Below are 15,316 nucleotides of genomic sequence, written 5' to 3'. Positions count from 1 at the left end.
AACAGATTAAGCATTTGCATGAGGAGATTGAGACAAATGGGAGAGAAGACTATTGTAACCAAACAGGATATGAATGAGAGATTGAAACGAGTTGAAGATACAATAAAACAAAACAAAAAAAAGCAAGGAAATTCACTGGGGATTGAAATGATTGTGAAATGAGGCACATATATATATAGTGGATGGACGGATTAATGAAAGGATGGATGACTGAGTGAAAGGGTGGATGGATGAAAGAAATGGAGGATGGATGAGTGAAAGGTAGGATGGATGGATGAATGAGTAAAAGGGTGGATGGGTGGATGGGTGAATGTATGGATGGATGGATAAATGGAGTGAAAGGGTGGATGGATGAATGGCAGAAGAGATGGATGGATGTATGAGTGAAAGGGTGGATGGAGAGATGGATAGGTGAAATGGTAGATGGATAGATGGATGGATGGATGGATGGATGGATGGATGGATGGATGGATGGATGGATGGATGGATGGGTAGGTTTGATGGATAGGTTTAGTAATGGATGGATAGGTTTGGATATGGATGGGTGGACGGAATGGTGAAAGACTGAATGATGGATGGAAGAATGAATGCCTGCCAAAATGAAAAGGTGAAATGGTAGATGTCATCAGGCGGATGGAAGGATGAATGGATAGATGCTTGGATGAAAGAGGCAAGAGAACTCTTCTAGGGAGGGTCGTGATGATTTGCTTCATTTGCTTGGTGCCATAAGAGCTTTGGTTCGAAGTTGGTGGTATTTAAATTTTCTGGTTACTCCTTTAATGTGAACTAAGCTATATACTGCATGCTTTGTACACCTAAAAGAGTTGTGTCTGTGATGGCAGTAATGATGGCTGATAGTCTCCTTTGCTATTTTGTACTTACTGTTAGATCTCTAATGCCATAGTAATTTATAGACCAATATGAGGGAAAGTGAAGGTTAGATGATGTCAGCAGTGATGCCATCAGTGATGTCTTCAGTCATGTCATTTGAGATGTCATCGGAGATGTTATAAATAATGTCATAGAACATTTCATGAGTGATATAATATGTAAGGTCAGTAGTAGTGCATGGCGAGGCGCAAGTTAAAGTTAGCTCATGTTCCATGAGTTCTTTCATGAAGTCCACATCCTCAATTCGCAAAATGTCACTGTTACTTATTCCCTCCCAAGACTGTAGGGTTTTACTATGATCCATCATTTTTCATAAAATTTAGTTTACTTCAATTTTCTTACAGATTAAAATATATTGATTCTAGTCTGGACATAATCAAACTCTGCCTCTGGAGAAAAAGATAACCCCAAAGGTATTATCGCCACATCTTATTGTGATAAGGTTTCAGAAGTAAAATTAATTACTGTTTTGTTGTTAATTACGTTTTCCCATTGTAAGTGGATTTCCCTTTGCATTTCTCTGGCCCTCCTAAGGCCTTTGCCTCATCTCCTCTTTTTCTTTTGCCTCCTCGACCTATGATTCCCTTGCGTGGTATGTGATTGGCTTGCCTGTCTACGCATAAAACATCCAACTCTTCAGCATTGATGGATCGTTGGCTCCTCAACTGAGGGATAATGTAGATCATTCCTCCTGGTCTGTATCTGAGCTCAAGTCTGACCCTGTATAACTGACCGTGATGTCCGTCTAATTGTATTATGTTCTCCCAGTCTTTGTTGTCTAATGGTGTCAAATCCTTTAGAATGTATATATATATATATATATATATATATATATATATATATATATATATATATATACATTCTAAAGGATTTGACACCATTAGACAACAAAGACTGGGAGAACATCCATTCTTTCTCTAATTCATTATCCTTTCATCCGTGCAGCCACTCTCCCTTCCACTCAGACACCCATTCTTTCACATAAACCTCCTACATCCATCATTTAATTCACTCATCCATCTAAACATCCCTCCTTTCACTCACCCATCCAACCACCTTTTCACTTACATCCATCCATCCATAATATCACTCACTCACCTTTGTCTTCCAAGTTGCAGACAGAAAAGGCCCATCAAGAACTTCACCCCTGTTATAGCTACTAAAGTTGGGGGGCTCATGATGCCCCAACATCCATCCTTTTATTCATCCATCTATCCACCCTTTCACTTCTCCCATCCATCCACCGTGTTACTCCACCAATCCATCCATCCATCAATCCACCTCTCCATCCATCCACCCTTTCAATCATGCATGCATCCATACCGTCTCTCATCATCCATTCACCCTTTCACTCACTCATCCATCCATTCTTTCACTTATCCCTTCATCCATCCATTTAGTCATGCATCCATCCATTCATCCACTAATCTCTTTCACTCGTCCATTCATTCTCTCAATCATCCATTGTTAATACATCCTTTCACTCATTCATCCATCCATCTACTCATCTGCCCATCCACCCTTTCACTCACCCATCCACCCTTTCAATCACTCACACACCCATCCATTGATCCATACATTCTCTCACTCATTCACCCATCTGCCCTTTCATCTTATTTATGAACCTTTGTTTGCTGCTATATATGTATGAGTCCTGTGGGAGAATTCATATGCGGGCGGTGGTTTTCTGCGGGGGATCGCCACCGCCCATATGGCGGTGGCGATCCCCCGCAGAAAACCACCGCCCGATATCTTAATGAGCCCCCTAATATCTCAAAAACTTCTGAACGGATTTACATCAAATCACCAAAAGCACAATTTCCAGACAAAGCTCTAGCTTCCTCCCTTTACCATTCCCCACTCCTAAATCCTAATTTACCCATATCTCCCTTTACCACTGCCCACCCCATAACCTTAAATTACCATAGCCTTCCTTTGCCTACAGCCAGGCCCTGCACTCACCCCCTTTGGTTACCCACCACCTTATCTGACACTGTCTTCTGCCATGCCCGATGGGTGGTTGGATGTCTACTGACTCCTTGAGCATGTCTGACTATGCCATGTAACAATATGGAGGGTGTCATATTAAGTAAGGCAGACCTACTGACTTTGACAAAGGGTCAAAATATGAAATGTGGGCTGGGCTTATTGGCTTTATCGGTCCATCAACATATATAAAACAGACCTCATGACATTGTCAAAAAGTGAATAATAACTATAATCAAAAGTATATTTTATAAATTCACACGTTGCAATGCTTAATAATAGTGATGGCTGCAGAATATTTTCAGTAAAGCATTATTTTAGAAAAACATTAAATATGTCTTCGGGTATTTTTGGAAAATATTTCAGGTCACAAAGTGCAGCCATAAACTCACCACAAGAGGTCACTGCATTCTGGCCAACCCACGCCATGCAAGGCCGAAGGTTGGCTGCAGGGCCCGGCATAGTTAAGTACAGTAAAATTATTCACTGAAAAAAGCAAAGGTTAAAATGACTTTATAGTTAGGAATAGTTATAATATCTTATTTAACAATTAAAAAAAAACTAGAAATTCACTGAAAAAAACTCACCACTTATAGTTAACTCAAGAAACTCTAACTTGCGCCCTCGCCATGTACTGCTTATGACACCACATATTATGACACTCATGACGTTCTATGACAACATTGATAATATCACCAATGATAACTGAAATGACATTATTGATGACATTACTGTGCAGGGCATGGGGGGTCCTGATGAATAAATTAATATCCTTAGATGGAGAATGCCTGTTGCCTTGGTATTTTTCCTTTTTTTTTTTGCACTTCTTTGCCTCCAGTCTTATGGAGTCCTGACTGCAGGTGTGTTGACAGCCACAAATCCATGCTGGAGCTGGTCGTGATAGCTTTGTAGGCAATGAGGCCAGTTTAAAATGATGGTGTGGGCCAGTAAGTGGAGTCAGTGTAGTTACATCTGTATGGGGAGAGGTGCTAATATATCTACAGGCCTCTATGAGCTTGCTGCAATGTGCAGGAGGTCCCCAAAGGAGGACAGTCTGTAGTATGGGGCCAGTAAGCAGGGAGAACCCACCATCCATATGTGTTTGAGGGCTTGAAGTTCCTTCGTGATGGAATGCTTCCATCCTCAAATAGAGCAATGTATCATTGTCATATTCATGAATCATGATGCTGTAATCAGTAAATAGAGTCCCACTGGGTATATGTAGAGGTGGGAAATGTTCCTATCCCAGCACTCCCTAGAGGTTCTGAATTCATTGCCCTTCCCTGGTAAAAGGGTGGCTGTGGAACTTTATCACAACTTCATTTGAAAGCATTGTCTATTGAGTTGACTTTTCTTCTAAATTAGGCATGCGTAATATTTCTATAGCAAAGACATATGGGGCCTCATTACAAGTATGGAAGTGCAGGAGCAGGACGCTCGCTCCCGCACCACAAAACCCATATTTGAACCGCCCACCAGATTAGAAGTTTTCTCCTGTCTGGCTGGCGGCTGTTTGGCAATCCCACTGCGGTTTAATGGGAACATTAAAATCAATACCTGCACGGCATGGACTGCTGCAGTCCATGCCGTGCAGGCACTGGGGTGCATCCACACAGGGGGGAACAAACCCCCCTGCATACACCCCATGGCGCAGAGGCACAAGGGGGCTCTGTAGGCCCCCTTTGTTTCCTCACTGCCACACTATTCATGGTGATCACACAGGAAACTCGTAATATGCTTGTCGGCGCCTCAGCGGACCCACCAGGCATATTGCAGACTCAAGACTGCCGCACCACAGTCATGGATCTCCAATCTCTGGTGGTTGTGGTGGTCCCAGGGTGGCCCCTGACCATAATAGCATTGTCGGAAGACCACCACCGCCATGCTCCCGCGAGACTGGCAGTCTTTGGGCCGCCAGACTAGTAATGAGGGCCAGAGGCCCAACCTCTGAACTCTTGAATAGCAGGCCTTTTTTAACAAAGAGATCCTTTTCATGACTTCAATTTACAGAGAAATCTTAATTTTTTATTAGGGAATCATAGGTATCTTTTGCTGCTGAGCTACAACCCAAATTTTATGGGCTAACTGCCTTCTTTACTCATAGTAAATTATTTTGATCTTAGCATTAATACCTGCATACTTTCTAAATTCAGTATTACTGCTAGTGATAATTCTAGCGATGTAAATTCTCAAGGCATTGCACTGCCTACAGATGCAGTTGTTTTTTTCTTTGCTACCTTCATCCTTCATTATCTCTTTTTATGTTGTTCTTATTATTTTTCAATCAATATACAATTAAAGATATTCCTTGTGCTGAGAGAAGAAGAAAAACAAGTGAAGAAAGATATATTTCACAATTACACTGTAACTGTGACTGTAAGTAACAATTTTCTCACTAAACCAGTTACTATTCTAAAACCGTGTCTGACAGATTAACATTGAATACATATATTTGTGCCCAGCCCCAAATCTCTTTGCTTCAGCCGGTATTGTGCTTGTACCCTATTTTTGTAGCATTGCTCATAGAGAGGAATATTTACAAAACAATGACAGAGTGGTACGCTGCGCCAAATTTGTCAGCGCCATGCTCTGACATTTTTAAAGTTCAGTCCTGTGTTTACCCTAGCGATGGTGCAAAAAAAGCTGCCTAGCGCCAGCGCAGCAGCCCTGTCATGTTGCTAGGGTGCCTGCCCTGCAGAGACAATTGTTTATGTGCAGGAAGGGACACCTTCCTGCACATAAACAATCAATAATAGCGATTTGCTCTTTCTATGAGCAATAAAAACAAATAGAAATTAATAATTTATCCTCATATTGCAATTCTAATGCTTGGTATTTTCTGGCATGAGTTTTTGTCACTGCCTCGGTGTTGCAAATCTGGGGCAGCGTCAAAAGCAATGGGTGTTGCGGCGGAACACCCACAGCAACACCCATTGCTTGCCCCTTTGCCGCAGAGTACTGCGGCGGTTAGGGGCATATTTACAAGTTGGTGTTAGCCCACGCTAGGGGGCATATCAACAACAACCAGCGATAATTATCGCTCAGCGCTCTTAGCGTGAGGATAATTATCGCCGGCTAGCGTGAATTTTTATCGCTGAGATAGCGTGCTATTAGCAACGCTTATCTCAATAGCGATAAAAATCTACACGCTAACAGGCTAACGTGAGATTATCGCTGGAAACCCAGCGATAATCACACGTTACTTTGTTGATAGGGACAGGCAAACTTAGCCATGATATCCTCCTTCCATAGGATATCATGGCTAAGTCTGAAAATTAGCAGACGTAAAAAAGCAGCGTTAACCGCGGTTAGCGCTGCTTTTTTTGTCTCTAACAGGGTTAGCGACATTCTTGATAATAGGAGAAATGTCGCTTAGCGACATTTCTCCTATTATTTTACTCTGGAACGCCCCCTTTGCATCTCATTAGAGATGCAAGGGGAAGCGTAGAGTAAAAGGGTGCTAACATGCAAATTTGCGTGTTAGCGCCCTGTTGTTGATAGGGCGCTAGTTTATCTCTGCTTTTTTGGCTTTTAAAGCCAAAAAAGCAGAGATAAAGCCCTTGTTGATATGCCCCTAAGTGTCTTAGCGCCACCTTGTAAATATGAGAAATAGCGTTACGCCACCAGAGTGCCAGAAAAAGTAACGCTCTAGTGGCGATAGGGGTTCGTAAATATGCCCCGATGTCCACTCGTCCTTCTTTCCTCGTTCGCACAACAGCCATGCAAACTATACCTCCAGCCGATTGCAATGGCCCTGACCTTACCCTTAATGAAACAGATGCAATCACAAATGAAGTAAATCATCTTACAGATAACCCTTACCAACATGTCAGAGACAACTTTGAATGCAGTATCATTAATTGTTTTAGGTGAAGTACTTTATTCACATTTTGTGTTTCAGTGTAGTTATTGATTGGTGGAATTATGTGAGTTTAAAAACATTGGGGCAGATTTACAATAACTGGCGCATCCCTGCTTATCAGCAGGGATGCGCCAGTTATTGTGCGTCACAGCTCCGCCACCATGGATGCGCCGCATTTACAATGCGGTGCACCATGGGGCAAAAACGGACAGATGCGTGATGCATCTGTGCCGTAAAGGCAGCGCATTGCTGGAGTTGCGTCGCAAGCACGACGCAGCTCCAGCAAGGCTCTGGGGTGCCCTATCTTTACAATGCTGCGTCAATCCTTATGCCTGCTTCAAGCAGGCGCAGGGTTTTGACGCAGCATGGGCTCAAAAGTGACTGAGTGAAATCTTGTAGATTTCACTCAGCCACTTTTAGGAGGCATTCCTGCGACGGAACGCTGCCCCTTGCACAGGAACGCCTACTTCTGGCGCAGGGCTTTACAACGTGACTCATCTCCCAGATGTGTCATGTTGTAAATACCCCGCAGCATGGTGCTGGTTTTGCGCCGCCGTCGCGTCACAAAAGTGATGCAACAGCGGCGTAAAAGAGGCGCAAGGGGCTTGTAAATTTGCACCATTGTATCTAGTGTGTGAGTTATGGTTTACATGGCTGTTGTGTGATTTATGGACTGTGGCCCCAACCATAACTTGTGAATGTCAGTGTTTTTTTATTTCATAACTGCGTTTCTATGGGGGTTTTTTTAACTCACATTAAGATGTTATAACATTGCAACTATAACTGCACTTTAGCCTTGTTTTTTAGAGATTTTCTATTTTTTTTTAAATCATTTACAGCACCCAAGAGTTCTACGCCCCCCCCTCAACCAGTGACCAGCAGCCCCTGCACTTGTGCTGCCACTGCGATCAGTGAGCATTGGTCACAGTGCCAGGCCTCTTATCAGCTCATTATTAAGAAGATAAGAAATGCTTTTCCTATTGAAACTCTGACCTAACCATAACTACTCTGGTTCTAGTGCTATCACTGCCCCGTGTAATATATATATATATATATATATATATATATATATATATATATATATATATATATATATATATATATATATATATATATATATATATATATATATATTTATGTATGTATGCATATATATATATATATATATATATATGTTTTGTATGGTACTCTTAATTTAACATCTATTGAAGCTTGAAGTTATACATCTTAAAGGTACATGGATGTGGAGTTAAGAATAGTACATTTTTACTTTCTTATACTTACTTACCGTTAAGATTTAGGGCCTGATTTAATCCTGGCGGCCAGGTTACCCGTCACAACGGTGACAGCTATCCCGTCCGCAGAACAATAAATCCCACCGGATACAATGGGGTTTATATTTCAGCGGATGGGTTGTCCATCACCGTTGCGACAGAGTAACCTGTCTGCCAGGATCTAAATCAGACACTTAGTCCCCAATCAAAAGTGGTGTTGCCAGGTGGGATAGCGCTCCACCCAAGTACACCCGGCCAGTGTACTCACTGATTTTTTTAATTCAGCCTGGCTTCGGCTATACCCGGCCCCCTTCAAGGGCACAGTGTAGTACAGAACACTATTTCTTGCCAGTCCTTAACCTCTGCTGCACTCTTACGGTCTCCACACCCCTGCCATCTGGCCCCCACCAACCTCCCCTGGCTACCATTTACCACCTTCTGAGGGCAGGTGGTGAATGGAATTGTCACTGTCCCCTAAATGGGGACACTACATGCAGATTTGACCCAGTAAATCAGGGTCCAAATGTTATTCTTCTTTCTATGAATAACTATTTATGATAGCCAGATTTATGTGTGGGAAAACCAGCCAGAAACATTATTTCCAGCCTGCACATGTATCCAGCCACCATATAATGTGACCATAATGATAGTCCTATATTTTGCCCTAGATATTTTGGCAGGTCGATAACTTTATCCCCAATACTCAAACATACATCCTACAATATTAAATCCACATGGGGTAATACTGTGCATAAATAAATGGATTCACGAGTTCAGGAACAATTTGAGGAAAAAACTCAGAGGCAGGGGTGTTTTTCAAGCAGTGCAGCGTGCTGTACTAAACAGAGGTCTACAATAAGCAATAAAACACTTATAATACCTTATTGTCAAGTAATAACCATTTAGAGTTATTTCTCACTGGGTCATCCCGTTCTCTATAGTATGAGAAGTTGTTTTATTGAGTGCTGTCTTGACAAATTCAGTGCCTTGTGGCTCAGTCGTGCTTTGCTATCTATTAGGAAATAAAATGAGGTATTGTTAAAAAAAATCAGTTAGCTCCAGAAAGGGACTGAAAAGGAGGTTTCCATATAACAAAGTGTTTTAATATTTTTTCTGTCATTCTTTTTGGGCATGAGTGAGGCTTCGGCTTAAATGAGAAAAACCTAGAAACCATGTCAATGCTTTAAATCACCATTTTGCCATTTAGGACTTTAAGAACCGTAGCTTTAAGAAATGTGAGCACTGTGACCTCACCGCCACCTTGAGCTAGTAACTACTTTGCATCCTTGCACAGTAACAGACAGGCCATCCGCGCACTCCCTTGTTCTTGGGAAGCTGCCTCCAAGAGGAAGGACTTTGGGTGGTGGTCTCATGTGCCACCAATTTCCTACAAAATCCACACTCTGACCTCCTCCTGCAACCTCTGACCTCATCATGCTTCCCGACTAGTCATGCATCACTTCCTTCTGTGAGAAAAGCAAACACAAGGAGATGATGGAGTGAGGGGTGAAACTTTTCAGACACTCACCCCCAGTCACAGATCTGGGTTGAATCCATCATTGTTCTTTAGCTCACTACACCACCCCAGTTCAGACCCAGCCATATGCAAATCAGTGTAGACCCTGTGCCTCATGGGAATAGTCCAGCCCAAACTGCCAAGCCAGGTCTTCCCTGAACCAGAAACAAGCATCCTGGGACCGTTTTCTGGGTAACACCCTTCATCAGCTAGGCTGGCTTGAATCTAGTGGCAAAGTGAGCAGGGGACCCACATCTGGGCATACCCTGCCAACTTAGGGCGAACAAAGCTTTCAAACACTCACCCCCAGTCACAGATCTGGGTTGAATCCATCATCGTTATTTAGCTCACTTCACCCTCCCAGTTCGGACCCAGATATATGCAAAGCAGTCTGACCCTGTGCCTCATGGGAACAGTCCAGCCCAAACTGCCAAACCAGGTGTTAGCGCTTCAGCCTTTGCGAGCCACATTTGAGACTCAACAACTTGATATTGCATCATGACCAAAATATGAGCTTCTCACATCATAACGGCCTAATCTTACATTTATCTGAAAAAAACTAAGATATAATTTTAGACCTGCGTAACATTTGCCAGAAAAGTGCACTGTTTAATGACCTAATGAGTATGTGTTTCCAGCAAACCAAAGCTCCGTATTTGCAATGCAATTATGCACTTGGTGCAAACATAGTGCACATTTCTGAATTTCAATGGTTTCGCTTCTCTAACACACACTCCACCATGTCTCTGTATTTCTTATTATCGCCTCGATTTGTTCTAGGAATGTGCCTACTCCAGTGAGTCCACACCTGCGACCTATGGAAACAATGTATCCGCAGATGCACAGACCACTGGATCGCTCGTGCAGAATCCTGTTTACAAATAATCCAGTGGCAAAACAGTTAAGGAACTCCTAGGTGTTTTTAATAGCATTGATTGGAGCAAATGAAAAAGGCGCGCTAGCAGGAGACAAGAGCGGCCGACAGATGCGGGCGTTCTATCACGGCCGACACATATTGACTAGCGCTCCGAACAAGTCACTCACTCACCAGCGGCCGGCCTGATTGAGTTGCCCGGAGCCAGTAAATGAACCTTCCGTCCGCTGTGGGTCGAAATGAACTGCAATCTTTTCAGACCTCGTTGCTGGCCAAATGAGAGACGCAAACCCCTGGAGGACTCCGAATGAATGTACCACAAAGCCACAGTAACTAACCCAGCCTCAATACATCAGCGCGCGCGGCCGGGGTAATACACTTTCTGCCACTGTTTGTTGATCAGCCCGCGTGAACAATGCGCCTCTAAACAGATCAACAGCAGGTAAAACCTTTACATTTTTAAAAGGTTTAAAGATTTTGATGAGAAAACATTAGCCAGTCCCCACGGGAAATTCGCTGCTATTGATCAGATGTGTTTTGAGCACGCCACTAGTCACTTTTGAGCGCCTCGGTCCCAAAATGTGCACCTGGAGCCGGACGCATCCAGGGATATTTGCGCGCCTGAAGCGACCGGCAATGTGTTTAGGCAAAAGGGTCGATGCGACCTCAGACGGGGGCTCGAGGGCTCATTTATTCCCAATTTGAACCCCCCTCTCGAGTCTAATGGATACAAAGGCCCTCTCCTCTTCTCTTTTCTACCAGAAACGTAAAGGTAATTTGATTTTCAGAACTCACTAGGAGAAATTTACGTTGGATACAAATTTGAATATGGTTTTGAAAAAAGCAAACGCAATATTGAAAAAAATGATTAGGAGCTTGTGACAGCTGTTAGGTTATTTTATCTTGACATGTACTAGTAGAACGCATGCTGGAAAGGTCTAACATTCACGGTTTCACCAAAACAAAGGTTCAAAGCAAGACCTTTACATTCCAGAAGGAGGCTTTTCCCAAGTGTGGAATCTTAGATTTAAAAGGGCTCAATATTTTGCAATTACTTCCACTTTATCGGTAAATTAAAAAGATCCTATAGAGAGACATGTACAAAACTCCGCAAATTTTTTACGTGATTTTGCTATGAAAGTCAAGGAAGTGATTTCAAAAATTGGGGGTGGATGACGGGGTTACAAAACATGGAATGCAGTATTGTGCATTTGTTGGGACCTGTACAACAGATAGGCAGATACCATCAAATGGACTCCATAGGCCCGAAAAAACAGAACCTTTGTGCACTTAAGTTCTCACTTAGGTGAGCAAAACAATTCACCCAATCTTGGTCTGCAGATAATTTCTGTTGCAAGTGGTAATTATGCTATGCAGATAGATTTTCTAAAGTCATAACTTTAGGAAATCGTAGGAAAAATTAAAGTTCCTAGGAAAGAACAAGGTGGGGACCATATGGAAACTTAGAAACATCCCAAAATTATTTCAAACTCTGTGGGTATTCAACACAGTCCCATTGCCTTTTCTCGCCCAAATTGCACACCTGATTCCATTACGAAAATATGTTGGAGAAGGTGTGCAATTAGGGTTGGAAAGTTTTCTAAACATCCATATGTCCATTGGGTGTAGGGGAAAGTATTTATCCACAAGGGAAAAAAATATCCTTGTGAATAAAATAAAAATGGGGGAAATGGTGCAAACTCACAATTTCCACAAACTTTCCCACTGTGGACAATATGTAGGAGTATGCCCAGCTCAAGGGGGAGGATGCCTGGAAACGTTGAAACTTTTTCGAATTGCACACGCCTTCTATGGATATTTAAAATCTAAAACACAAGTAAATTGACCAAAATCATATGGTAAACCCTACAGCTCACTGGCGTCCTCTTTCTTTCATAGAAGTGGCCAACATTTCCTAACCCAGGCTTCATGAGCACAGCAACAACTGCTGTGAGCAATGTTGAGGGAATAGAAGGAAGACTTTCCTTAAGTTTTTATGGCGACATACACAACTTGACCACTGCCAAAATGAGGGATTTGTTTAAGTTTGATGGAGAGAGATGAAGTAAATTAAAGCGCTCTAGTAGATTTTAGTTCAGGTAAAATCATCACTGAGGCCTTGCCAACTTCAACTCTACTTCTTGCCAACTGACATGGTGGAATCTCACATGTGCATTTTAATGGATTTTTCTACCACTAGTAAGAAGAGGCGTAGGGGAGGGCAAGTGGGAAATGATAGGAAGATACAGGCAAGGACACGCAAGTGTAAATAAACTGCAGTGAATAGCTTATATCATGGACAATGGTATCTATATACAGAATGGTATTCAACAGAAAAATGCATTAGATGTATTAATAGTTCTAAGTCAATTAAGATGACACTCTGATATTTCAGTAAATTAATGGCCTCCAGATAGTGTCCTAAATCTAGTGGTTAAAGCACAGGAGGCAGCAGTGGTTGTGGAGCTCCCTTCAGCATCCTCTTGTAATGCTAAAGTATCCTTTTGATACCTATAAGCATCCTCTTGACACCCGTAGGCATTTCTCTTAAGAGCTTCAAGCAACCTCTTGCTGCCTGGGAGCATTCTCGTGGTACTCACAAGCGCTATTGATACCCAAAAGCATCCCATAGGTACCGTCCAGAATCCTCTTCCTATGCTCAAGTATCCTTTTGGTACCCACAAACATCCTCTTGATACCCATAGGCATCCTCTTGGTACCTACAAGCACCCTTTTGATACCCATAGGTATCCTCCTGGTGGCTACAAGCATCCTCTTGATACCCGTAGGTATCCTCCTGGTGGCTACAAGCATCCTCTTGACACCCGTAGGCATCCTCTTGATAGCGTCAAGCATCCTCTTGATACCCATAGGCATCCTCTTGGTACCTACAAACATCCTCTTGATACCCATAGGCATTCTCTTGGTACCTACAAGCATCCTCTTGATACCCATAGGCATCCTCTTGGTACCTACAAGCACCCTCTTGAGACCCGTAGGTATCCTCCTGGTGGCTACAAGCATCCTCTTGACACCCTTAGGCATCCTCTTGATAGCTTCAAGCATCCTCTTGCTGCCTGAGAGCATTCTCGTGGTACTCACAAGCGCTCTTGGTACCCAGAAGCATCCCATAGGTACCCGCAAACACTGCCATGGTACCCTTTTGGTTACTCCTGGTTAAGATTCAGCTTTTTCAGACTCAAAATGGCATCATCTGCTATGACTCTCCGTGTTTTGCGTTCTTTAAAGATGATCTGCGTTTCACCTTCACATTTAAATAATTTCACACTGTTTAATGCTTTGGAGAATAGGCTGCTGGAAAGAACTACTGTTTGTTTTGCATATGTGGTGCTCTGACCACAAAAAACACAGTTTATTTATTTATCAATCTGTTTCTTACGCAACTACTACTGAACAAATCTCATGAATTTATGGCATTCTTCTTAACCTGGAGTGACTGAGCCCACAATAATGGAAACAATCTGACTTAAAGTTCAAATTATTGTTAAGTAAGCAAGGATGTCCTGCCATGGAATGTATTCCCATACGGCCCCGTTGGTTCTTATTGTTCCATGTAAACTGAGTTTGCTTTCTGTTTTCTTGCTGTACTTTGTAATTTTAATTTTTATTGTAATCTTGGTAAGTTGATCTTTTTGCGCTGTGTATTGAGCTGCGCATGTATATGAATTATTAAGGCTCAACAATCAACATAATTATAATGAGTCTCACCATTATTACCAAAACCAAGCAAAGAGAGTGAACCCTTGGGGCCTGATTTAGAGTTCAGCGGAGGAGATGCTCCTTCACAAATGAGACAGATGTCCCGTCCGCCGTATTACAAGTGCATTGTGGTCTATAGCGTTAGTAATAGTGCAACTGGATATATGTTTTGGCGCAGTATCCTGACCACCAAACTCTAAATAAGAGAGTGACGCAGAAAGGGTCTGAAAGATTTTAAGTTCAAGACAGCTCCAAGATACAGCTGATTTGTTCTGAATGGTTTCTGGTCGGACTAATCAGTTCACACAGTATTGACGAGACACTTCTTAATGAATTGGACCCACCCATGCCTAGCCATTTCTGTACCTGCGAAGAGATGGGGACATATCTGTCACTGGCGATTAAGGCTCCGTACAGAATCATGCGTATTGGAAGCTGTGGAAATCAAGAAAGACGAATGAATACTCTGTGTTTCACTGCTACCAAGGCAGAACATAAAGCTTCAAAGACGATGGCTGGATGGAAAAGCCCACATTTGTACTGGCTCAAAGTCTCAAAGAGGCGAAGTCAACTCCATTATGTTTCTGTGATATGGCTGTATTGCAATATGGGGTTCATTCAATTCCTTACTAAGGCTTATTGTGAATAACCATATTCTAAACCTGCTTATTCACTGCTGTGACAGAGCAACAGTGGTGTTGCCAGTTGTTGCTACATCATAAAGGAATTTCAGCCTGCTTTGACAGGGCTTCAGAGAGCCTCTCGGGTGCAGCACTGGCTCTTAGCTCCTGTAGAGGCACAGCTTTGAGTGGAGAAGGGGAGTAAAGGCACAAAGCGATGGGAGAGGTGGGTGGTACCAGACTGGGGTTTTCATCTTTGGAAGGGAAGTCCATGCTATGTATGGCTCCCCTATTACTCCTCTGCCCCTGTGTATCATTTGAAAGCAGATGCAGAAACAAGCAACTTGGGGCTATATAGACTATATATATATATATATATATATCATCAGACCTCTTTTGCTATCTATGAATAGACTTACTAATAACAGACAATTGTGATGCATATAAATGAATGATTAACAACATTATCAACAATAACCAGCATTGAGAAAAGCTTATGCCGAAACGTGTCTGTATGGTTAATAAATGGACGTGTAAAAAAACGCTGAGTACTCTGCAATCTCTTTTAAGAGA

The sequence above is a fragment of the Triturus cristatus genome, chromosome 1_2 (genome assembly GCF_964204655.1).
Source record: "Triturus cristatus chromosome 1_2, aTriCri1.1, whole genome shotgun sequence".
Lineage (NCBI taxonomy): Eukaryota > Metazoa > Chordata > Amphibia > Caudata > Salamandridae > Triturus > Triturus cristatus.
Note: the sequence above shows the minus strand (reverse complement) of the source record.